Here is a 25,444-nt window from a genome sequence, read left to right as displayed (position 1 = left end):
CCGCTCCGTACACCATGAGTGCTGTCATATTGAAATCAGAGGGGGTTGGCGGTCCGACACTGCTTGCCCAAGGGGCTAAATGCATGAAAAATTCACCTGTCTGGCCCCCCTAACTGCATGTCCTGGGCGTCGGGTGATAGGATTTCCACATCCCTGGTAATACATTCCCTTACTTGTATGTTTTCCTACAAAACTATATATCAGCCTGCCCAGCTCCTCCTGCTCTGCAGCATGCTACCCACAGGCCAGGCCAGGTTCTCTTTGAAAACACTAAAGCCACCAATTAGGAACATCTTCCTTCTTACTTCCATACTTTGGTTGCAATTATATAAACCTCAGTAGCCCTTACTTATCCTACAGACCCATCTTTGTAAGGGTAAGTATTAGAGATGAGGGAACTTTTCAAAAATTCGAAAAATTTCCGAAAAAGTTTGTTTCGATCCGAATTTTTTCACGGCAAATATATTAAAAAAGGCTATTTCTAGCCTACATACAGCCTCTATAGGGGTATAGAACACTTTGCTGTGTTCTAAAATGCATGTGGAGTGTGCTGGGGTAGTGAAATAATACTGTTATTCAGAATAACATGCAGATTAACGGCATCGCTTTTAGAATCACTGCAGCACAATGACAGAGCCTGGTGGTGGCATCAGTGTCAGGAGACCATATAGTGACTGAATGACACAGCGTGGAGGTGTTGGCAGCATGAGGAGACCATATAGTGGCTGAATGGCACAGCGTGGAGGTGTTGGCAGCATGAGGACACCATATAGTGGCTGAATAACACAGTGTGGAGATGTTGGCAGCATGAGGACACCATATAGTGGCTGAATGACACAGTGTGGACATGTTGGCAGCATGAGGACACCATATAGTGGCTGAATGACACAATGTGGAGATGTTGGCAGCATGAGGAGACCATATAGTGGCTGAATGACACAGCGTGGAGGTGTTGGCAGCATGAGGACACCATATAGTGGCTGAATGACACAGCGTGGAGGTGTTGGCAGCATGAGGACACCATATAGTGGCTGAATGACACAGTGTGGACATGTTGGCAGCATGAGGAGACCATATAGTGGCTGAATGACACAGCGTGGAGGTGTTGGCAGCATGAGGACACCATATAGTGGCTGAATGACACAGCGTGGAGGTGTTGGCAGCATGAGGACACCATATAGTGGCTGAATGACACAGTGTGGACATGTTGGCAGCATGAGGAGACCATATAGTGGCTGAATGACACAGCGTGGAGGTGTTGGCAGCATGAGGAGACCATATAGTGGATGAATGGCACAGTCTGGAGTTGCCAGCAGCATAAGTAGGCACTAGGCCGTCACAATCCCTAAGATTAAAAGATGAATTAAGAAATTTAAACCGAATATTTTGGATAGCGGGTGCTACCTATGAGAAAATTTGAATTTCCCAGACCCAGGCCCAGCAGCGGCATCAGTAAACCATATATTGCCTGAATGACACAGGCTGGAGTTGGCTGATGCATGAGTACACACCAGGTCTTCACAATCCCTAAAAAAAAATACAACAATTTTTGAAATTTTTGAAGAACATTTTGGATAGCGGGTACTACCTATGAGAAAATTTGAAATTCCCAGACCCAGGCCCCACAGCGGCATCAGTAAACCATATATTGCCTGAATGACACAGCCTGGAGTTGGCTGATGCACGAGTACACAGCAGGGCTTCACAATCCCCCCCAAAAAACACAACAATTTTAGAAATTTTTCAAAAAGATTTTGGATCGCGGGTACTACCTATGAGAAAATTTGAAATTCCCAGACCCAGGCCCAGCAGCGCCATCATAATTTTTGATTTGAAATTTAAATCAAACTTTGAGTGTCCCGGACCCCAGCGTGTGGGTACGAAGGACCAAATATAACAAGCCCACACAGGGCTCCTGTGGCCGTGAGATGTAGGCCCTGACCGGCCATTGTTTCCAAGACTTTTCGCCAAGGCAAACCATGTGAAGAACAGCGTGACACCGCCGTGACCTGCACACATGGTATGCTGAAGGGCCACTGAGACTTGTCCGGGCAGTGGAGGCTTAAGACACAGTGGAGGATGTGGAGGCGGAGTTGCACACTGTCACAGGACCAACGGGCTGACAGTAGCTGCTGACTGTCCTCTATTAGATCATCCTCAGTAAATAGTGGAGCTGAACCCTCAGCATAAGATACTTCTCTAGGAGAGGGAACAGCATAGGACAAAGGCAATGGGAGGACAGGGACTGCTTCCCGGCCATGCCAACTGAGGGTTTTGTCTGAGGAACCCACCGACTGTTGACTGGGGGTCTCAGATGTCACTTGTGATGATGTGGATGAGCGTGTTAACCAATCGACGACGGCAGATGGGTTGCTGGTCGAGACACGACCGCTAGCTGATAACAGGAGCTCAGGCCACTCGCCCCTAGTCTGCTGCCAACTCTGCCTGAAGTATTTAGGCCTCTGCCACTCCTCTGTGCACGTTCTGGCACTTCTGTGCCTGACATACTTAGTGCGTATATGAGGGTATTACAATACGCTACACTACTCTTTAAACAGTATTTGTCTAGAACAGCAGCAGGTGATTACTTATAGCTGTCCTTTCACAGTATGTAGGCCCTTGACAGATTAACAGGTAAAAAATGGTATAATACTTGGATGTACCTATGCGGTATGCATTGATGAGGGCAGTAATATACGCAACTTTACGCAGAAAAAACTCTGTATTTTTGAAAAACACCAGCCGGTGAATACTATTGTTTGGACTTTGACAGTATGGAGCACCTTGACAGATTAACAGGTACTAAATGGTACAGTACTTGGATGTACGTATGCGGTATGCACTGATGAGGGCAGTAATATGCGCAACTATATGCAGAATTTTTTTCGTATTTTTGTAAAACACCAGCCGGTGAATACTATTGTTTGGACTTTCACAGTATGTAGCCACTTGACAGATTAACAGGTAAAAAATGGTACAATACTTGGATGTACCTATGCAGTATGCACTGATGAGGGCAATAATATGCGCAACAATACGCAGAAAAAATAAGTATTTTTTAAAAACACCAGCAGCTGATTACTTTTGCCAGGAGTCAGGACTTTCCCTGTATCTAGACTTGTTACAGATACAGAATAGTAGACTGCTTTGATGTAGGCATGTGTTATGCACGTTTGAGGGTAGACAAATGCACTACAATCCGCTGAAAAATAACGTATTTGTGAACAGCAGCAGGACCACAATAAAAAAAATACAGGGATTAAATCCTAACTTGCACTCTGTCACACAATTCTGAGCAGCAGAAGATTTGTGGAGCAAAAAAATACTGAATTGCGCTGAAAAATGAGGAGATAAGATGGTTGATAAAGTTCAGGCAGCTTGGAGATCTGTATGAGGCAGCTGACAGCTATCTGCCCCTCTCTGCTGCAATGCTCAATAACGTGAATAGGAGGTTTAGCAATCAATGATCCTTCTCAGAGTAACAGCACAGCACTCTGCACTCCTGCCTTTCCCTAATGCTGATGTGACTAGCAGTTGCAGTGTAACGCTGTGGTATGAGCTATTCACACACACACAGTCCCGTCCTCTCCATCTGAGTGCATAGATGAAATGAAGAGAGGCAAGATGGCCGCCGATTATATAGGGGCTGTGACATCACAGGGGTCAGTGAAGACTGATAGGCTGCATCTCACATGTGATTAAGGGTCATCCCGCCTACCTTCATTCCGCCGCTGTTTCCCGCCCTCCCATAATCCCCTGCCCCATGTACTCACATGTGGATCCGCCATCTTAGGTCTCCAATAGCCTGGAACGCTGTAAAATGAAGTTTAATTAAGCGATTTGCGCAATCGAATCGCGGCGATATTCTCAATCGTTGCAAATCGAATATTTCATGAAATTCGTAACGAATTTGGGTTCGTCAGCTTCGATTCGCTCATCTCTAGTCAGTATATACCTAAATTCTAGTGAACTGGCCCAAAAAAGTTACTTGTCTTGACTCCTGACCTTGATCTTTTCTAGACAGAAAATTTTACCATTATGCCCCAGATAAAGAGTAGAAAGAAAACTTTGCAGTCAATTGCTGGTGATTAGTTATGATTTCCGCAGTCACACAATCATACAGATATTAAACTGACCTTTCAGTCCAATTGTGGACCTTCTTTAGACATCTGGATTGCTGTGGAGGTTTTTCAAATAGAGTGCCATGTATTATCTCTATCTGGTTATAAGGAGTGGAATTTTTTTTGTCAAATGACCATCATATACTGTATATAGAAATTTTATTGCACCTATGGGTCTAGACAACCTTCTTACCGCTGAATAGAGCCCTGTATATGTCACTGATTTGTTAATGTTTGGTGGAGGTTTCCTTAAATAAAACTTTCCATAACTATGCACACGGTCGTCAAATCTTAAAGTCTCTCTATTCTTTATGCTCCTCCATACGCTGCCTAGTTTGCAGACAGGTGTAATATAGAAAAATATAATTTACCTCTGTGTTCAAAAGCACCTGGCTTCTTGATGGAGAGTTAGCGGCAAAGTGCCGACTGCTGCTAAATATACATATGCCATTAACACCAAGCACATCGCAGTCATGCTGAAAATAAGGCCAATAACATCCATACAAGACTACTTTTTCTCCTACAGCTATAACCGAATGGGTAATTTCTGCCTAAGATTTGTAAGTGTCAATAGCGTTGTGACTACCGGTGTAAAACCAATCCTTCTGTGGAAAATTATCTTTGCAACCTTTCCCTTGCTGCCTACAGTAAAAAAAAAGAATGCAAGATACGCGGACAAATAGTGATGTGTTCTTAACATACATAACAAAATAGCCAAAAATCACTTCATTTTTTGTAATGTAAAACAATATTCTTTATTTGGTACACAACTTTACTTTCAGGATTTATTATCATAAACTTCAACCAAATGATGGTCTTCAGTAGATCCCCAGATAAAGTGTGGATGGTAAAAGACTCCTTGTTATCTCTTAAAGAAGTAATTGTCACATGGGTTTACAAATATCTCATCAATGGAAATTGAAATGTTGGGAGGTACTAATTTGTCGTTCCTTACCTCTTCCTTTGACCCATGGACTCCACCTAATGTTCCTACCTAGATAAGAAGAACTGATAACCTCTTAAATCCTACACCAGCACAACCCTTTTGGTGGTGATCAGTGAGGGTCAGCCATTAATGTCACATCCTGGGAACCCTTGATTCTCAAATTGGTATCCCTCCCTTGATACAAACCAAATTAGTGCACCAAGTTCCTGGAGCCTTGCAGGTTCATGCGCTGACATTACACATGGCTCTGACACTGGTTAACTAAAGACCCAACCAGGACATTTTCTCAGACTGCCATTCTAATAATTTTTTTTAGATTTTAATTATTTATCCTCATTAATTATTTACTTGATGAGCTTAGATAAAAAGCGAAGAAAATGAAAATTACAATCTTATATTCCAAATGAGTATTGGAGCCCTAAGGCTTCTTTCACACTGCCATTATGACACGGCAGTGTGACGGCCGTCGGGGGAGTCGGGGAGAATAGCGGGAGAAAAATGACTGCAAGCGCTGTCTTTTTCTCCCACTATTCCTGTAAATAAACAACGGTGCCTAAAGATGCCATAATAGTTGATTGGAGCCATCGGAACCTGTTGCCTGTTGCTCCCCATCACGAGAACGGAGGTTAAATTAACAAAAAAAGAGACTTTAATGGCTTTAACGGGGAGCAACAGCAGTGTAAAAGTGGCCTAAAGTTGGTCTTCCCAGAAAAAAAAGGTAATTTCCAAGAAAACCTAAAATTGTCCCCTTTCTCTACATGTGGGGACATTGAAAACTAGACAAATTTTGGGTCACAAGGTATTTCTATTCATAATTAACATAAAAAAAAATCTTATACAACAAGAAGGAGAAATAGAAGTAAAGATACATAAAAAAGTTTTCACTAAATGTCTATTGTTTTTTATTCTAATTGTCACTCCCATCATGCTTCCGAATGCAGCATACAGTTTATACCCTGGGAGGAGCTTTTCTCGTGCTCATTATCACCCCCTGTAGAGTTCTTGCATTTTATATGACTAGCCACAAAGAGGATAAGCATCTCGAAAAGAGCTTTAGATTCCAGACTGTACTACCTAAGATAGGTAAGAATTTGTCATTCTTGCCAGTATTTAATTTGCAAAAATCTGGCAATATAAGACCTGCCCATTGGGACCACCCCACAAACCAGGAACTTGCAGACACAGTTTGACCAGCTCTGCTGTGGTCCAGTTCGTGTGACTGTGCTTCCAAAATTGGGTCTCTTGGCTAGTATATTATGCAAGGGTGGGATTCAATTGCCTCTTTCTTGATTCAGCTTTTTTTTATTTTTAAACAGCCCATTCAAGGAACAAGAGAGTGGGGTCCCCGATCCTGTTCGGCTATATTCACTTGTAACCACATCCCAAGGATATACAACTAAAAAATCAGCAGCTGCTAAATTTAAGTGGACCCTTGGCTCCCTGCACTGTTCTTCATTGCTTCCTGCAAGATGATTGTATATTTACTACAGTAAAAATAATTTTCTATGGTGCACTCTATAGTGGGCAACCATCAAACAAGGTCAGAACCTGTTGTTTAAATGTAGAATCCCACCCATGATGATATAAATCTAGAGACCACCTATGCATAGGACAAATAGATTAACCATGTACTGGACTGGACTTATGATGACCCGTGCATCTTTTGTTGACACTCTTCCCTCACATAGTTTACTGTTTTATAGTTTAAAAATTACTGTAATGGGTCACGGCAGGTGGTGGATCCTCTGGGCCTGTGTGGATGATGACGTGAGCTGTGCCAGGGAGTGGAGTCTAAGGTGACGCTGGTTTTCACCAGAGCCCTCCACAAAGTGGGATGGTCTTACTGCGGAAGGCGGCACCAAGGTCGCTACCCCTGGCACGACTCATCCACACAGGTTGCTGGGATGTGGCATGGCACAAAAGGAAACTGGCAAGACGTGGTCAAGGTAGCAGAAGGTCAGGGCAGGCGGCACAGGTGCAGGGTCGGGTAACCGAACAAGGATCAGGAACACGGATATTAGGAACACAGAAACACAGTATGCTTTCTCTAGGGCACAAAGGCAACAAATATCCGGCAGGGATACAAGGGAGGAGCAAGTACTTATAACAAGTGCACAGGTGAATACACTTAATTAAATGAGTACTGGGCCCTTTAAATGTAAGAGCTGCGGTAGGTGCACGCCCTAGGAGGCAGGGGCACATGCGCTTGGGCTGCGGGAACAGAAAGACCAGGGAGGTGAGTGACTGGCTGGGATTCGTGTGCGGGCGCATCCCGCAATGCGAATCCCAGCCCCGCCGCCAGCGGGGACATGACAAGAGAGCGCTCACGGCCAGCGTATCTGGCCGGAGCGCAGATGTTACAGTACCCCCCCCCCCCCCTTTGGCCTCCCCCTCTTGATTTGGAGCTCAGAAAGTTCCCCACTACATGAGATTAAGGGGTTTCTGGAATTGGCAAAGGCTGTAAGGGACTTGCAGGTTTCTGTTGTGGATTCTTCCGTCTTCTAAGGTGACCAACTGACAAAGAAGAAAGTCCCCGATTCAAGACTTTACGTCTAAGTTTAACAGGCAAGATAACACATGAGGAACATTATGCCTTGGCGTGGAGTCCAATCCTGAGGATCTGGAAAGAGCATTGGCTCTGAAGCTTTTATTAGCAGGCCTAAGAGGAGGCATGAGACAGTGATCTTGGCAAAATTGTCCCTAACAAAGGATTTCACCAGATTTCCTGTCAAGTTGTGGAGAATGACATTGAAGCCAAGGAAGACCAAGAAGAAGCTCTGAAGTACAATGTGGTAGCACATAGAAATAAATTTTTTCCTTATGCAAATCACCCACTTGCATGATGAGGGGTTCAGTGCGGAATTGCACCTTACAGTTCAGATTTTGTCCATTAACAGAAGAAATGTAGAAGGGCTTGACACGACGTGTCACTGGAAGACGGTGTTTATGAAGCTGGGAGGCACCAATGAATTTGCCAGCGGAAAAAAAACGGAAAAAAAGCAGAAGCAATGAAAGAAGTCTTGGCAGAGGTAAACACTTGAATCGGGGTGGTCAAGCAAATAGAGGTAATATTCACATAAAGGGATGCCACTCCTACTTAACGGACGCGGCGCACGTGCTCCAGACTGGCACAATATAGGAGAATCTTGTGCAGCGAGAGCATCTTTGATTCTAGTGGAAAGTCCTTTTTTAAAGGTAGCACACAAGGCCTCATAGTTCCAAGCAAGTTCAGAGGCAAGTGGGCGGAACTGAACTGCGTAGTCGCCAACGGAGGAGTTCCCTTGGCAAAGGTTCAGAAGAGCCGTCTCAGCAGAGGAAGCTCGCACGGGTTCTTCAAATTAGGGATCGACCGATATCGTTTTTTTAGGGCCGATACCGATAATCGGTGCAGGTTAGGGCCGATAGCCGATAACTTATACCGATATTCCGGTATAAGTTATCGGCTATTTAACCCCCTGCGACACCGCTGCAGATCATTGATTTAAAGCGGACACTTTAAATCAATGATCTGCAGTAGCTTTTGCGGGGCCATAGACTGCCGCCGCCACCACCCGCTTCTCTCCCCTACCTGTCAGGGTGCTCCGGGCCATCCATCCATCGTTCATGTAGTGTCCGGGGGCGTTCCGGGTGGAGGGTGGTTCGGTCCGGGCTGTCCTTCTTCTCCGGCGGTCATCTTCTCCACTCCGGGCAGGCTCCGGCCTAGTAACGCTGCATAGACGTCGCTGTGCAGTGACGCCCGTGCGCAGCGACGCACCTGACGTCACGGCGTAGCGGCATCTATGCAGCGTACTAGGCCGGAACCTGCCTGGAGTGGAGAAGAAGACCGTGGGAGAAGAAGGACAGCCCGGACCGGACCACCCTCCACCCGGAACGCCCCCGGACACTACATGAAGGAAGGATGGCCTGGACCACCCCCATTACGGGTAAGTTTAATTTTTTTATTGACTCGGAGGGTGGGGGAGGGGCCCGACCGGTATAGCGGAATGGGAAAAATCCATACCGGTATACCGCCTAGCATCACGGTGGGGGGTGCCACGCGGTGCAGTGGGTCGGGGGTGCGGTGCGGCGGGTCGAGGGGGTGGCGGTCGCGGTGCGGTGGGGGCGGTGCGGGTTGGCGGGGCATTATCGGCTTATCGGAAAGATAATTGCCGATACCGATAATGCCCAAAATCGTGATTATCGGCCGATAATATCGGCCATACCGATAATCGGTCGATCCCTACTTCAAATCCATTGTGGAATTCTGCAAGGAAGACCAACAGGTTCAAGTAGAGCGGATCTCTACGATCCCAGAGAGGAGTAGCCCAGGCTAAAGCTTATCCAGAAAGTAGGCTGACCACAAACGCCACTTTAGCACGCTCTGTCGGGAACAGATCCTCCATAAGTTCTAGATGGATAGAACACTGTGTCACAAAGCCTCTATACAGCTTGGGATCTCCATCATACTTAGAAGGCAAGGACAAATGAAGCTTGGTCCCAGGAGAAGCTGCAGACACAGGAGGAGGCTCAGGAACAGGTGGCTGCTGCTGTTGCTGTTGTTTCTGCTGAGCGGCAAGAAGCTGTTGCACCATGGCTGAGAGTTGATTCAGTTGTTGCTCCTGACGGGCTAACTGCTAAGACTGTTGAGCCACAACAGTGAAAAGATCGGAGACATCTGGCAAAGGTACCCCAGTGGGATCCATGGCCGGATCTTACTGTAACGGGTCACGGCAGGTGGTGGATCCTCTGGGCCTGTGTGGATGATGACGTGAGTCGTGCCAGGGAGCGGAGTCTAAGGTGCCACTGGTTTTCACCAGAGCCCAACGCAAAGCGGGATGGTCTTGCTGCGGCAGGTGGCACCCAGGTCGCTACCCCTGGCATGACTCATCCACACAGGTTGCTGGGATGTGGCGTGGCACAAAAGGAAACTGGCAAGATGTGGTCAAGGTAGCAGAAGGTCAGGGCAGGTGGCACAGGTGCAGGGTCAGGTAACGGAACAAGGATCAGGAACACGGATATCAGGAACACAGAAACACAGTATGTTTTCTCTAGGGAACAAAGGTAACAAAGACTTGGCAGGGATACAAGGTAGAAGCAAGTACTTATAACAAGAACACAGGTGAATACACTTAATTAGATGAGTACTGGGCTCTTTAACTGTAAGAGCTCTGGCGCCCGCACCCTAGGAGGCAGGGGCACATGCGCCGGTCTGCGGGAACAGAAAGACGGGCTGGGATTCACATGCGGGCGCATTCCACGATGTGAATCCTAGCCCCGCCGGTAGCGGGGACATGACTAGAGAGTGCTCACGGCCAGCGTGTCTGGCCGGAGCGCAGATGTTACAATTACCAATAATCCCATTTCGAAATGCCATAGAGTATGGTGCCCAAACAACTGTGCTATAGAGTTCCTGTATGGGGTTTTGACTACTATACAGTGCAAAATAATAGATTCTTCATTTACTTAATTGCAGTTTCATAAATAATAAAAAAAAACTGCTATACATTGCTCAAAATATAACTACAAAGACAACAGCTACAATAAATCTAATAACTGTCAATGACAAACTTTTTTATAGAAGCATTGGATTAAATCTGTTCGCTACACACCTGGCTGTATTGTCCTCTCCTTGGTCAGCGCCGAAATTCCCATCGCCTCTGAAGTTCACCCCACATCTCTAAACTTTTTTATAGGGAAGTCTTTGCCTATGCACACTGCAAAATTTCCACCCAGAGAACTTTGGTGTACAACAGGCACCAACAGAATTAGCGCTACAATGCATTTCTAGGTGGAATGTCTTCGAAAGAATGAACATGTTAATTCTTTTGGAGTCCGTGATCCTGTGTGCACAGAGCAGCAGAATCCTATTGAGAAGAATGGGAGACTGCAGCAAGCAGAATTTCACTAGGAATAATTTTGAGCACAATTATTATAGTAAGCAAAGGCGTAAGATCGCCAATGACATTGATAAACAACACTATGTTAAAAATACTATATATTTAATATAAATTTTCTCACAGTCCCAACTACCAAGCCTTGGGTGCAAGGCTATCTCTGTTGCGCCCTCTTCAGCAGGGGAAGCAGTTAAAAGGCGTCATATAAAAATAGGAAATAATTATTTGTCTAGTAAATCCATTACAACGTGAATAGTAAAGGACCATATTTATCATTGAAGTAACTTAATGTGGACATTATGATTTCTAAACTCCTGAACGTCCTCTTTCCTGCCTCCTTCACCTCATCATGAAGGAAATTCAATTTTTGTCCTGGGAAAAGACGGTTAAAAATGATTTACTATCTAAATATAGCACTATATATAGCTTCCCTATAGAGAAAAAATAGGTAGAATTATTTCCAGCAATAAACTGTGGCTTTGACAGGAGAAAATTGAGTTATCTGTCACCTACTTGAAATGTACAACAGCCATATCCTAACACTGTTCTGCGGTGGGCGAGGAAAATGACCAATAACTCTAATGGGACCGCAAAATGTCCTGGCATCCACGTGAGATGGAAAGTGCTACTCCTACACTTGTGACCGCAGAGGTGATACAATGGAGAAGAGAATGACAGGCAGCGTGTCCTACAAGAGTAGTGGATGCCTGGAACAAACATTCAGCTGAAGTGTTCAGAAAATCCACAGTCGAGAATGCTCAGTTCATCTGAATATTGCTCATTAGCATTTATTATAGTGTATGCTAGCAAAGAGGATTGTGGGAAAGTGTGTGCTCTGTGCCAGGGTGATCAGATGCATGGGTGAGAAGAATGGTACAGGGATAGAGGTCATTTTATTTAAAAAAAAAAAAGTGTATTCAGGGCCGATCCAGGGGTCATGGACGCCTGGGTGCAGGATTATCTTTTGTCAACCCCCAGGTGGATGTGGTTATCTTATTAACCCCTTCCCTTTAAAAATGTCTCCTCCCTTTAAAAAAAAAAAAAAATCCATGATTATACTGTAAACTTCTAAATAGATCATACAATTAACAGTATACAAGAAATAATATTATCATCATACATATTACCATCGTGCTGTAACTGACCAAATCCTGTATACTGAGACCAATATTATCAGATAACACCAGTATACAAGAAAGTTTATTATCACTATACATATTATCATCATACTGGTGCTGACCAAGTCTAGTATACTGAAACCAATATTGCCAATAACACCTGTATACAAGGAGGAATATTATCACCATACTTATTACTTTCATACTGTTACTGACCAAATACTAGTATACAAGGAGCAATATATTCACCATACATATTGTCATCTTATTGTAACAGGCCAAATGCTGTATACTAGAATTAATTTAACCAATAATACTAGTAAAGGGACAATAATACTGCCGCACCACAACTGCAAATTACCACCACATAACGACAATTACCACTACATTACTGCTAAATAAAATTCACAATACAAAGACCAATATTTGCCAAAACAGTGACTGTATAGAGGTAGATACCAACTGTACGATAGCTCTCTGCATTCTGCATAAGTGATTACAGTACATCCAATGACTCACATGTGACGTCTTGGAGTTGATAACTCTTCTTTTCCTTTTCCACCCAGCTTGGGGCATCTTGAAGACTTCTACAGGCTAAAGTGCATCTCCACAGAATCTGACAATTATTTTAGTTCTTCGCTTCAGCACAATCAGTATATAATCCCCACACAGTAATAATGCCCTCTCTGTGCCCCCATGTAATAGTTCAGACCCCTCTGTGCTACCATATAGTAATTAGGGCTTCCTCTGACCCTTACACTCTGCTTCCATATGGTAGATAAGCCTTCCCTGGCCCCCATAGCATAAATCATAGCATATATGGGCCTCTTTTGGTCCTCATTTTGTGCTCCAAAGACTTAGATTAATAGGAGGAGATATAGGAGAGGTTATATAAAGTTGTGATAGCCTGGGGGGTGTAGGGTATGGGGAGTGTAGCTGTGCAGTGATTAAAGGGTGCTTGTTAACCCTTGCTATTCGTGACACCAGGGTAAGGGGCTCCTCAGTAATGCTTGTCCTACTGCCACCCTTCCCAAGAGCGATAGGGAGGTAGATAATAATAGAATGTCCACAACCGGAGAGTTTTCTGAAACAGGTATAACTTTTACTAAAGATTTTCTGCAAGCTTCATAAACGGAACAGTCTCTATGCATACAACTGCTTTCTTTGGAGATTGACAAAGGTTGGGACTTTAGCAATTTAGAGTCTTTTAAGGTATTATGCACTGTTCCACTGGATTTAGGGGGATTTAGTTGCGGTCCAGTAGTCACGCTAGCTTTAACGGGGGTAGTTTAGAACTCACGGCATTAGTTCAGCTGAGGCCGGTAGGTTTTCAGGCCTAGCGTGTCTTTGCAAATTGCGCAGATCCGTCCTGCTAGTCCGGCATCCACGAGAGCAGCAACCCAAGAGAGCGATAATTGGCTACAGCTCCCTTATATGGGCAGGGGCTGGACTAGTGCTAATTGGTCCATACTTGTGTCAATCACCATTACAAAGGCTTGTGGGCAACACGTGACCAAAGGTCCTCCAAAGGTCCTCCAACATACCATAGAGGATATTAACATGGTCACATGACCGAAGGTCCTGCGACGCTAAGGTAAGTACTATACATTATATAAGATATACACTATTATTAAATATATACATGTATTGACATTAGAGAATTAGAATAGAGGAGAGGCGACTAGGGGCTGTCCCACCTGAGGGACCCTACCTGAGGGTAGTTACTCTGACTTTGGGAACCTCTACACTAGGTTCGGTATCCAAAAAGTAATAGGAGGAGATATAGGAGATGTTATATGGAGTAATAGAAGGAGATATAGGAGGTTATATGGAGTAATAGGAGGAGATATAGGGAGGTTATATGGAGTAATAGGAGGAGATATAGGAGAGGGTATAAGGAGTAATAGGAGGAGATATAGGAGAGGTTATATGGAGTAATAGGACGAGATATAGGGAGGTTATATGGAGTAATAGGAGGAGATATAGGAGAGGTTATATGGAGTAATAGGAGGAGATATAGAGAGGTTATATGGAGTAATAGGAGGAGATATAGAGGAGGTTATATGGAGTAATAGGAAGAGATATAGGAGAGGTTATATGGAGTAATAGGAGGAGATATAGGGAGGTTATATGGAGTAATAGAAGGAGATATAGGGAGGTTATATGGAGTAATAGTAGGAGATATAGAGAGGTTATATGGAGTAATAGGAGGAGATATAGGGAGGTTATATGGAGTAATAGGAGGAGATATAGGGAGGTTATATGGAGTAATAGGAGGAGATATAGGAGAGGTTATATGGAGTAATATAAGGAGATAAAAAAAGGTTATATGGAGTAATAGGGGGAGATGTAGGGGGGTTACATAGGTTTATAGTTGGGAATATAGGTTAGAGGTTATATAGATTTATAGTTGGAGATATAGGGAGCCATTATTATCTATTGTATCTTCTTTTGATTCATTCTTCCTCTGGGAATGTCTTTTGAAAAGTTCCCATGTTCTCTCCATACACCTTGTATATTGCTGGTACTCTGATAGAGGGAGTGGTTACATGGCATAAATCGCTCGGTTGACTGCAGTACACAATGCATAGGATCTCTCACTACAGCATAATAATATTCAGCTTTCCTCTGTTGTAAATGGTTGCAGTCATACTCAATGTCATTTTATGCGTTGGCTTGTCATAAAATGTGGCTGACAGGTGAATCAGATATGGGAGGAGGAGTAGAGTGGAAATGCAGATTAATTTTCAGCTCTTGGCTCCAACATTCTGTTTGCGGCTGAAAAGAAAAAAATCCTTAAATGAGTGTTATAAATAGCCACGAAGAATAAAATAAAACTGCTATAATCAGCATCTCCTCAATGAACGCTTTACCCACGTAACTCTGCTGAAATATCCCACACACTCCATCATCACTCATGTCCCACTCACTCCCTGCTTCTCCATTCACCATGAGCTATAATGGATGTAGCTGTGTATACTTATTAGTCCAGTATATAGTTAACAATAAAACCAGAGTATAAACTCAGCTTCATGTACCAGGAGACAGAGACTTATAACAGCAATAAACCCTTTCGTGTATCACCACTGTGACAATTAGGAAGGTGCCTCGGTCCCTATACATCTTATCCCCCCCCCCTCCAAAGTATAGGGGATAAGATGTTTGATTGCGGGGGTCCCGCCGCTGGGACCCCCGCGATCTCTGTGCAGTAACTGACATTCATTGAGAACGCTTGGAGTGGGCAGCGGGGGTCGTGAAGTCAGGGAAGTCACTGTCACGCCCCTCGTCACTGCCACGCCCCCTCCCATAGACTTGCATTGAGGGGGCGTGATGTGATGTCACTAGGGCGTGGCAGTGACGTCATGTGGTGCCGGGGTGGAAGGATGGAATGGGGTGTTGCAGAGTGGTAGCGTAGGGTATTGGTATTAACCCTTTGTTATCGTGATGCCAGGGTGGAGTTTCCTTAGGGTAATGGTCCTACCTCCAACCGTCCCATAAACGGTAGGGAAAATAAAGGAATGTCCTCAGCAGATGTTGATGAAAACCGGAATAAACTTTACTGCTTATTTTATGCAACTGCAGGTAACAAAACAGTCTTTGTAGAGGACCGTAGTTCAGGTTCCTCACAGGTTTGCTGAGACTTCTGAGTGCAATGAGCTTTGATTTGCTAGCCACTGTGCTACTGAATTTATGATAATTGAGTTGCAGTAGTCAGACAGGATTTTAGTAGTTTTGAGCTGGATAACTCATGGTTTACTGGCTGCGGAAGATAAAGCTTCAGGCCTAGCTTGAATTGATGATGAGATATAGATTGATGTGCTTGCTTTGAAGTGCAGGAACCAAGAGCCTAAGAGCCTAAGAGAGAGAATTTAGTGGCTGCAGCCCCTTATATATTAAGGGGGTGGAACAAAGCTCATTGGATAGCCAAACCTGTCAGTCCAGACCCATGGAACTCTGGGTATATCACATGACCCAAAGGTCCTTAAACCATAGCTGTTACGCCGAACTCCTGCTATCCACCTTGACTACGAACCTTGCCACCTGCCCCGACCTTCTGCTACGTCTGACCTTGCCTCTGCCTAGTCCTTCTGTCCCACGCCTTCTCAGCAGTCAGCGAGGTTGAGCCATTGCTAGTGGATACGACCTGGTTGCTACTGCCGCAGCAAGACCATCCCGCTTTGCGGCGGGCTCTGGTGAACACCAGTAGCCTCTTAGAACCGGTCCACCAGCACGGTCCACGCCAATCCCTCGCTGACACAGTGGATCCACAACCTGTAAGCCGAATCGTGACACTAGATCCGGCCATGGATCCCACTGAGGTGCCGCTGCCAAGTCTCGCTGACCTTCCCACGGTGGTCGCTCAGCAATCGCAGCAGATTGCCCAACAAGGACAGCAGCTGTCGCAGTTGACCGCCATGTTACAGCAACTTCTGCCTCTGCTACAGCAGCAACCATCTCCTCCGCCAGCTCCTGCACCTCCTCCGCAGCGAGTGGCCACTCCTAGCCTCCGCTCGTCCCTGCCGGACAAATTTGATGGGGACTCTAGACTCTGCCGTGGATTTTTGTCTCAATGTTCCCTGCATATGGAGATGTTGTCGGACTTGTTTCCTACAGAACGGTCTAAGGTGGCGTTCGTAGTGAGCCTTCTTTCAGGAAAGGCCTTGTCTTGGGCCACACCGCTCTGGGACCGCAATGATCCTGCCACAGCCACAGTCCAGTCCTTCTTCGCTGAAGTCCGTAGTGTCTTCGAGGAACCAGCCCGAGCTTCTTCTGCCGAGACTGCCCTGCTGAACCTGGTCCAGGGTAATTCTTCAGTAGGCGAGTACGCCATCCAATTTCGTACTCTTGCTTCCGAATTTTCTTGGAATAACGAGGCTGTCTGCGCGACCTTTAAAAAAGGCCTATCCAGTAACATCAAGGATGTGCTGGCCGCACGAGAGATTCCTGCCAACCTGCAAGAACTTATCCATTTGGCCACCCGCATTGACATGCGTTTTTCTGAGAGACATCAGGAGCTCCGCCAGGAAAAAGACTTAGATCTCTGGGCACCTCTCCCACAGTATCCTTTGCAATCTACGCCTGGGCCTCCCGCCGAGGAGGCCATGCAAGTGGATCGGTCTCGCCTGACCCAGGAAGAGAGGAATCGCCGTAGGGAAGAGAATCTTTGTCTGTACTGTGCCAGTACCGAGCATTTCTTGGTGGATTGCCCTATTCGTCCTCCACGTCTAGGAAACGCACGCACGCACCCAGCTCACGTGGGTGTGGCGTCTCTTGGTTCTAAGTCTGCTTCTCCACGTCTCACGGTGCCCGTGCGGATTTCTCCTTCACCCAACTCCTCCCTCTCAGCCGTGGCCTGCTTGGACTCTGGTGCCTCTGGGAATTTTATTTTGGATTCTTTGGTGAATAAATTCTGCATCCCGGTGACCCGTCTCGTCAAGCCGCTCTACATTTCCGCGGTCAACGGAGTTAGATTGGATTGCACCGTGCGTTACCGCACTAAACCCCTCTTAATGTGCATTGGACCCCATCACGAATTGATTGAATTTTTTGTCCTTCCTAACTGCACCTCTGAGGTCCTCCTCGGTCTGCCATGGCTCCGGCTTCATTCTCCCACCCTTGACTGGACCACCGGGGAGATCAAGAACTGGGACTCTGCTTGCCATAAGAAATGCCTCTCCCCCCCTCCCAGTCCCGTCAGGCAAGCCTCAGTGCCTCCTCATGGCCCCCGTCCTGGTGACACACTGCCCCGTGCCAAGCTTCACCCTCTGCCCTCCCTCCCCATTACCACTCCTGCTGTACTGCCTGCCTTTGAGGAAACCCTCCATTCACTCCCGGTGTCCTCGTCCCAGGTAAAGCAGTTGTCGGACAAAAAAAGGGGGAGACCTAAGGGGGGGGGTACTGTTACGCCGAGCGCTCCGGGTCCCTGCTCCTCCCCGGAGCGCTCACGGCGTCTCTCTCCCTGCAGCGCCCCGGTCAGACCCGCTGACCTGGAGCGCTGCACTGACTTTGCCGGCGGGGATGCGATTCGCATAGCGGGACGCGCCCGCTCGCGAATCGCATCCCAAGTCACTTACTCGTCCCGGTCCCCGGCTGTCATCTGCTGGCGCGTGCGGCTCCGCTCTCTAGGGCGCGCGCGCGCCAGCTCTCTGAGACTTAAAGGGCCAGTGCACCAATGATTGGTGCCTGGCCCAATTAGCTTAATTAGCTTCCACCTGTTCCCTGGCTATATCACATCACTTCCCCTGCACTCCCTTGCCGGATCTTGTTGCCTTGTGCCAGTGAAAGCGTTTAGTGTTGTCCAAAGCCTGTGTTACCTGAACTCCTGCTATCCACCTTGACTACGAACCTTGCCGCCTGCCCCGACCTTCTGCTACGTCTGACCTTGCCTCTGCCTAGTCCTTCTGTCCCACGCCTTCTCAGCAGTCAGCGAGGTTGAGCCGTTGCTAGTGGATACGAGCTGGTTGCTACTGCCGCAGCAAGACCATCCCGCTTTGCGGCGGGCTCTGGTGAACACCAGTGGCCTCTTAGAACCGGTCCACCAGCACGGTCCACGCCAATCCCTCGCTGACACAGTGGATCCACAACCTGTAAGCCGAATCGTGACAATAGCATAGCATAAATCAAAGGCACGTGACCTTTAAGGTCCTATACAGAGGTATCCTAGATTAAATATATAAATTAAATGTTACCATATTAAGAGGCGACTAGGGGTTAGCCCTTCAGGAGAGCCCATTAGCATGGAGGGACTCTGGCTGAGGGGTCTCCAGACAAAGGGACAGGACCAAGTCCTGTACCGGGACATCACAGTCACAACCCCCACCGCCTGCTCCAAGCTTTCGGAACAAAATGTTCCAAGCGCTGGGGCAGCAGCGTACCCCTTTAAGGTCCATGCTGCTGTGATACTAAACTTGGTGGAGTATGAAGCCCAAGACACAGGAAGAGCCTGGCACTGAGGTGAATGTGCACACTGTAATGCTGGGACATTATGCCAAAATATTGATAGTAGTGGCAGATATCAGGGAGTCTTGGCTTTGGTGCCAAGGAAATGGTTAGTTCACATATGTTGTCTGGACAACCTTTAAATTGGCTTATGAGATTGTTAATTGTGGGCTTGTCTATTTCTAGAGTACAGTTACATGCCAGAATTGCATGTCCATTATGAGAGTATTGGTGGGCTGAAGGTCAGAGGCTCTTGTCTATCGAGTCCATAGTGACTTTTCAAATGTGAAATTGATGGGCTCAAAACCACAATGGTTTGTCATTTGTGGGGCTTGTCTTGTGGGTTGGTGGCTGTACAGAGAGTAGTAAGCTGCCTAAATAAATAATACATAAGAATACTACTGTTTTCTTTTTAAGAGGGGAGGAACGTGCTCTAGAATCACCCAAAGTGCAAGAAAAAGTGCAAATGTTATACTAGAAAAACAGGATGCGGTCTATCGCAAGCCCTTTATCGACAGGAGAGAGGCCCCCAACTAAACTTACCCTTCGCCTCCGGACCAAAAGGTACCTGCCAGGTTCCAGGTTCGATGTCCCTTTTCGCCGAAGCTACTAAGAGACTATAAATGCTCCCGGCATCCCCCTTGGCGTTAGCCAAGGTATCTGCCCGCAGAGCCGATAACGGTTGGTACCCTGCCCATGAGTACCCGGGGTGTTTGCAGGGAGGTGCGGAACCTAATTGCCACACACACCTCTCCTAGTCTGCTAGGAGGGACACCCAGAAGGGCTACCGCATACTAAAAATCCTGTGGACACACAACACGCAAAAAGTGGCACAGTGAACAAACATAAATAAATAAGTGAATGTGTGCAGATATACTGCCCGGACATCCAGCAGGTTCTATAAAAATTTCTCAGAAGGCTGGGAATCAAGAGGTGAGTGCCGCAAGGTGAAGAGATCATGGTGCCAGTGCTTCAACTCAGTGAGCCAATACTTCCAGTGCGTTTCGGCACCTCGGGGTAACCACTCCCCGAGGAACTAAAGTACCTCGGCTCTAGACCCTCTCAGCCTCATGGCGAGACCCAGAGGGAAACAGGTCACATCGGGACAGCCGTCGAGCTGATTCCTCAGAACCAGCCCCGGAACACCTGCCCCCTCCATGCAGCACCCATCCTACATCAGTGGCTCAGACTAGACCACTGATAAGAACAGATACTACACCTGATCTTAGCCAAAAGACAGAGAAGCGATAAGAATACTACTGTGGCTTTACTTAGTTAGGTCCAGAGATCATCAGAGAGAAACAGACAATGAGCTGACAGAGGAAACTTTTGCTGCTTATAGTGGTCTGAGAGTTCAGCTGAGGGTGAAGACGTGAAGCATGAAGTGCTCCAAAATCTCCTGGTAGACCGATGCGTAGACCCTGGACTCAATGAACACCAGCAGATGACATGGCTCTCCAAATCATAGTAATTGGGGGAGCTTTTGGGTTTTCATGAGCAGTAAGCCATAATCATCACAATTATGACAAATCACGGCTTGAACTATCTTGCTTTGCATGTAATGAGTCTCTCTCATATATTGGTTTCACCTTTTAAGTTACATTACTGAAAGAAATTAACTTTGCACGATATTAAAATTTTTCGAGTTTCACCTGTAAGCCTTTTTGACCAGTGCATGGCAGGAGGTTGGCTGCCACCTGGCCTGTAATGTGGCCTGTTAACTTCAGTCCTGTAGTAAAGTGGACTAAATGGAGTTCACAAGGGTTTGTCTAAAGATGGGCCTCTGGTAGCAGCAAAACTCCACCCCAGCCCCCAGCAAGACTCCACCCCTGGCCCCACCTCTACCCCGCCCCTATTCCCGGCCAGTATGCATATGAATATTTGCCATAGAAAGGAATAGGGGGTGCAGCGTGCTTGAGGCTATGGGGTACTTTGAGGGATGGCAATGCCAATCACCTTAAAGGGGTAGTCCAGTGGTGAAAAACTTATCCCCTATCCTAAGGATAGGGGATAAGTTTGAGATCGCGGGGGGTCCGACCGCTGGGGCCCCCTGCGATCTCTCTGTACGGGGCCCAGGCTCTCCGGCCAGATAGCGGGTGTCGACCCCCGCACGAGGCGGCGGCCGACACGCCCCCTCAATACATCTCTATGGCAGAGCCGGAGATTGCCGAAGGCAGCGCTTCGGCTCTGCCATAGAGTTGTATTGAGGGGGCGTGTCGGCCGCCGCCTCGTGCGGAGGTCGACACGCCCCCTTCCCGCGGGCTGTCGGGGCTCCGTACAGGAGATCGCAGGGGGCCCCAGCGGTCGGACCCCCCGCGATCTGCAACTTATCCCCTATCCTTAGGATAGGGGATAAGTTGCTCACCACTGAATCACCACTGGACTACTCCTTTAACTACACCGAGGGGGAGATTTATCAAAACTTGTGCAGAGGAAAAGTTGTCCAGTTGCCCATAGCAACCAGTCAAATTGCTTCTCTAATTTTTCGGAGGCCTTTTCAAAAATTAAAGAAATTATCTGATTGGTTGCTATGGACAACTCAGCAACTTTTCTTCTGGACAGGTTTTGATGAATCTCCCCCCAAGTGCCTTAAAACACTGAACTCCTCCTTTTTGTGCCAACTTGGGATCTCTGTCTGTGATACCCAGTCCAACTTGGCTCCAGCCTACACTCACCTTTAAAGGGGTACTCCGGTGGAAAACTTCTTTAAGGACTCAGGACGTCTTGGGTCCCGGTCCTGCGATATAACGCGGGGTCACACGGTGACCCCGCATCATAGTGAAGCCGGGACCCGCCTCTAATAGCGCACGGCACTGATCGCAGTGCTGCGCGCTATTAACCCTTTAGCCGCGTGCTCAAAGCTGAGCCACGCGGCTAAAAGTGAAAGTAAAAAGTGCCGGTTAGCTCAGGGAGCTGTTCGGGATCGCCGCGGTATAATCGCGGCATCCCGAACAGCTGTAGCACAGGAGGAAGGTCTCTTACCTTCCTTCCTGCAGTCCGATCGCCGATTGAATGCTTCAAGCCTGAGATCCAGGCTTGAGCATTCAATCGCCGAAAACACTGATTGATCCATTCCTATGGAGATGAATCAATCAGTGTTAAAGATCAGTTAATGCAATGTTATAGCCCCCTATAGGAGCTATAATATTGCATTAAAAGAGTGTAAAAAAATCATTAACCCTTTCAATTATCCCTTCCCCTAATAAAAGTTTGAATCAACCGGCATTTCCAAGAATAAAAAAAACTGTAAATAAAAATAAACATATGTGGTATCGCCACGTGCGGAAATGTCCGAATTATAAAAATATATCACTTTTTAAACCGCACGTTCAATGGCGTATGCGCATAAAAATTCCAAAGTCCAAAATAGCGCATTTTTTTTACCACAAAAAAGTGAATAAAAAGTGATTAAAAAGTCTGATCAGAACAAAAATGGTACCGCTAAAAACTTCAGATCACGGCGCAAAAAATGAACCCTCATAGCGCCCTGATCACAGAAAAATTAAAAAGTTATAGGGGTCAGAAGATGACCATTTTAAACCTATAAATTTTCCTGCATGTATTGATGATTTTTTTCTGAAGTGATACAAAATCAAACCTATATAAGTAGGGTATCATTTTAACCATATGGACCTACAGAATAAAGATATGGTATCATTTTTGCCGAAAAATGTACTGCGTAAAAACGGAAGCCCCCCAAAACTTCCAAAATAGTGTTTTTTCATCAATTTTGTCGCACATTGATATTTTTTCCCGTTTCACCGTAGATTTTTGGGTAAAATGACTAATGTCATTACAAAGTAGAATTAGTGACGCAAAAAATAAGCCATCATATAGAATTTTAGGTGAAAATTTTAAAGAGTTATGATTTTTTAAAGTTAAGGAGGAAAAATTGAAAATGAAAAAATGGAAAAAGCCCGGGTCCTTAAGGGGTTAATCAACTGGTGCCTGAAAGTTAAACAGATTTGTAAATTACTTCTATTAAAAATCTTAATCCTTCCAGTACTTATTAGCTGCTGTATACTACAGAGGAAATTCTCTTCTATTTGGTATTTATTTTCTGTCATGACCACAGTGCTCTCTGCTGACACCTCTGTCCATTTTGGGAAATGTCCAGAGCAGCATATGTTTGCTATGGGGATTTTCTTCTGCTCTGGACAGTTCCTAAAATGGACAGAAGTGTGGTCACTGTGGTCACTGTGGTCGTTACAGAAAAGAAATCCCAAATAGAAAAGAAATTGTTCTGTAGTATGCAGCTGCTAATAAGTACTGAAAGGATTATAACATTTTAATAGAAATAATTTAAATATCTGTTTAACTTTCTGGTACCAGTTGATTAAAAAAAAAAAAAAGTTTTTCACAGGAGTACCTGCATTTCCACGGCTCACTACATGATGGCACAGTCAGATATATAACTCATCTCTGACATCATATAGTGAGCGGTGAAAGGCAGGTAGAAAATAGCAACTCGTCCATTCATAAGCCACACACTTTACCTTTTTTGCCTCCTGCTTGGGTGAGGCCTCTTAGATTTATTACAGAAATAGCACAGCAGCACAGAGTATTTCTGGAGGGAACTGTAGTGAGGCAGACTGTCTGAAATACTCTGTGCTGCTGGGAAGCCTACTCCATCTTCTACCTGCCTTTTACCGCCCCCTACATGATGGCACAGTCATAGATATAAGTTATATTTCACATATAACTAAGTCAGACTGTTCCATCATGTAGGGAGCGGTGAAAGACAGGTAGAAGATACATACAATTATACAATTCATAAGCCACCCACCTGGCCAGGATACGCTGTTTATGTGTCCATGCAGATGCCGACTGAGAAAGCTGGAAGAGATCAGGGCACTTCTTCGGCAGGGCTCTGTACACCGAGGACAAGCGGGGCTCTGTACACCGAGGACAGGCAGGGATCTGTACACTGAGGACAAGCAAGGCTCTGTACACCGAGGACAGGTGGGGATCTGTACACCGAGGACAGGCGGGGCTCTGTACACCGAGGACAAGCGGGGTTCTGTACACTGAGGACAAATGGGGCTCTGTACACTGAGGATAACCCGGGCTCTGTACACTGAGGACAAGCGGGGCTCTGTACACTGAGGAAAAGCAGGGCTCTATACACTGAGGACAAGCGGGGCTCTGTACACTGAGTACAAGCGGGGCTCTGTACGCAGAGGACATGCGGGGCTCTGTACACCGAGGACAGGCGGGGCTCTGTACACCGAGGACAGGCGGGGCTCTGTACACCGAGGACAGGCGGGGCTCTGTACACCGAGGACAGGCAGGACCCTGCACACTGAGGAGAAGCAGGGCTCTGTACACTGAGGACAAGCGGGACCCTGCACACTGAGGACAAGTGGGACCCTGCACACTGAGGACAAGCGGGGCCCTGCACACTGAGGACAAGCAGGGCTCTGTACACTGAGGACAAGCGGACCCTGCACACTGAGGACAAGCGGGGCCCTGCACACTGAGGACAAGTGGGGCCCTGCACACTGAGGACAAGCAGGGCTCTGTACACTGAGGACAAGCGGACCCTGCACACTGAGGACAAGCGGGGCCCTGCACACTGAGGACAAGCGGGGGGTTCCGTACACCGAGGAAAAGTGGGGTTCCGTACCTGAGGACAAGTGGGCCCTGTACGAGAGAGTGAGCAGGTCGGCGGGCGCACAGTGAGCTCCGACGCAGTGCCACGCTGGAGTTCAAAGCGCATCTCCCAGGCAGCCACTGCGGTTCTCTTTCAGTCCGCCCCTGGGTAGCAGGGACAGATGTAGAGAGTGACCCTCCTGCTATTCAGTAAATAGAAATGATCACTTGAAGAAGTATATTTATATGTATTATATTTGGGTTGATGTTTAATCATGACACGTAGAGGAGATATATTTGTACACCAATCTCTATGGAGCTACAATTAACCCCTTGCCGCAAATGGATATTCATTAACGTCCATTTGCGGCTCCCGAGGTATGACTCGCGCTCAGCGGGTGAGCGAGCATCATACCCGGTGGGTCCCGGTTGCTATAAGCAACCAGGACCCATGGCTAATGCCGGAAATTGCCGATCGGGCGGATGTCCGGCATTGACCCTTTAGACATGGCGATCAAACTTGATCGCCGCATCTAAAACAAAAGTAAACATTGCTGGTTAGCTTGGTGGTGCTGTTCGGGACTGCCGCAGTGAAATCGCGATGTCCCAAACAGCTTGCAGGACCCGAGGAGGATATAAAAAAAACATATGTGGTATCGCCATGTGTGGAAATGTCCGAACTTTAAAAATATATAATTAATTAAACTGTACGGTCAATGGCGTACGCGTAAAAAAATTCCAAAGTCCAAAATGGGGTATTTTTGGTCACTTTTTGTATCATGAAAAAATGAATAAAAAGCAATAAAAAATTCCGATCAATACAAAAATGGTAGTGCTAAAAACTTCAGATCACGG

At 46.4% G+C, this 25,444-nt stretch overlaps 1 protein-coding gene and 1 pseudogene across 3 annotated transcripts in view; one reads left to right on the top strand and one right to left on the bottom strand.

Annotated features, from left to right (window-relative positions):
• The window catches only part of PDE4A (phosphodiesterase 4A), a 1,221,221-nt gene that overhangs the window by 834,897 nt on the left and 360,880 nt on the right, over window positions 1-25,444 (top strand). The gene's annotated exons all lie outside the window — the stretch shown is intronic.
• Window positions 20,087-20,246, bottom strand: LOC130267941 (U2 spliceosomal RNA; annotated as a pseudogene).

The sequence above is a fragment of the Hyla sarda genome, chromosome 4 (genome assembly GCF_029499605.1).
Source record: "Hyla sarda isolate aHylSar1 chromosome 4, aHylSar1.hap1, whole genome shotgun sequence".
NCBI lineage: Eukaryota > Metazoa > Chordata > Amphibia > Anura > Hylidae > Hyla > Hyla sarda.
This window is presented reverse-complemented; position numbering and strand designations above follow the sequence as displayed.